This window comes from Apteryx rowi, unplaced genomic scaffold (assembly GCF_003343035.1).
Source record: "Apteryx rowi isolate R43461 unplaced genomic scaffold, aptRow1 scaffold_694, whole genome shotgun sequence".
In the NCBI taxonomy this organism is placed as follows: Eukaryota; Metazoa; Chordata; class Aves; order Apterygiformes; family Apterygidae; genus Apteryx; species Apteryx rowi.
In genome coordinates, this window is record NW_020450976.1 from 98,911 (window position 1) to 100,565 (window position 1,655).

The 1,655-nt window shown below is 51.4% G+C and overlaps 1 protein-coding gene across 8 annotated transcripts in view; it reads left to right on the forward strand.

The window, feature by feature from the left end:
* Positions 1-1,655, forward strand: part of PIAS2 (protein inhibitor of activated STAT 2) — a 32,173-nt gene that overhangs the window by 222 nt on the left and 30,296 nt on the right. The gene's annotated exons all lie outside the window — the stretch shown is intronic.

A 1,655-nucleotide genomic window follows, 5' to 3' on the forward strand; every position in this document is an offset into this window, starting at 1 on the left:
GCCTTCGCCCGGGCGGGAGCGGCGCCGCCGGTAGCGCGGCCTGGGGCGGGCGGGGGGCTCCGCGCCTCGCCCCGGCGGTCCCGGCGGGATTGCCGGGGGTGGGGGTGGCGAGCCCGGCTTCCATTTTCACGTTATTTTATTATTTTTATTTTTTATCTATTTTTTTTTCCTCCGACATCTTACAAGTCACCGCGGCGGTGGCGGCCCCTCCCGCAGCCCGCGGCACCGGGCGGCTCTGCCGCTGCCGGGAAGGTCGTGTGCTTTGTGCGCACCGGGGCAGGGGCAGCGCCGCCGGCTTCGTTGTCGTCTTTATTTTGTTATTTATTTTTTTTTTTGAGTCATTAACCGCTTTCCGATCGCGAAGGATGCCCCTCTCGAGCGTGGCTTCTGGCGTCTCTTTGCAGACCCGTTTTATCGCTTTTAATCGGGCGCCTTTTGTGTTGTGCTCGTGGACTTTCTGTAGCAGATTTCTCGGGAGGGAGGGGGGGAGTCCCTGGGTGTTTTAAGCTGGGTACGTGAGGCGCTAACCACGTCGCCTCTTCCACGCGTTTCATGTAGATAAAAATACGTATATGTTCGTACATAATCTCCGCTCAGAGGCCTCTCCATTTCGCGAGGAATCTGTCCGTATCTTTGTTAGGAGGGGGATCTCTCCTTGGGCAGCATCCACGCCGGCGAAAGTGCTGCCTGCCGAGCACGACGTGAGCACCGAAGTCCTCCCCCCTGCCCAGGCTTTTACACAAAATGGAGAGGGAAAAGGGTGTGTGTGTGGGGGGGGGGGGAGGAAAAAAGCCAGTTAAATATGAACCAGTGCGAGTTAGGCTTTAGTGCGGAGAAAGGTCCGATGGCTGAACTGGCTTGTAGTGGTCTGACCAGCAGTAGGAAATATGCTGCAATCGCCGGAGAATTTCCTTTGGTCAGGCTTCTTCCAGTGCTAACACCGCTTTGGTTGAAGCGACTGTAGTGTCAGTGAGGAGCCCGGYTGTTCCTATCAGACTTTTATTACTATTTTATTTTTCTTGAGGGCAGCAGTGCTCTCAGTCTTGGAAGGAGGTGGGAATAAAGCAGCACTTCTTAAACCTGAAGCTGTGAAAAGAGTGTTTTAACATTCTTGTTTGTGTTTACTTATTTTCTTGTTGGCTGCCCTGACTCATTTCTAGCCCTCTCTCCAATATCTTTCAAACTCGTGTAGCTACATTGGTGGCTAAAACCCCAGTGTTTGTAGAGGAGGTTACTCATTTATGTAGCACTTCTTCTGGGCACTTGAGCCAGAGACATGATTTGCTTCTTCCAAAGCCCTGTGCTCACTTACCTAGATGTGTAAAAGCATTGATAGGCTCTTCCTRGGAAATGGGTGTCTAAGTACCTTTGAAATGTAGATACGCACCTGAGTCGCCTGCCAAAAGTAACGCGGGCAGTATGGAAGGAAAAAGGAACTGGGTTTCAGGCCAACTGCAGGACTACCCTTTCTTCACTGGAGATTAGAGGGTTTTGGTAGTTAAACACTAGTCTGAAGAAACCTCTTTTGATGTTTCCATTCATCTTATCTCTAAACTGGAGTGCCTGTGAAATGAATCCACTAGTCTGGAGCTTGTCTGAATGTCTGCTCAGCACACAGCTGATAGTAATTCATGGTCCATTTTGGGAAACCTCTC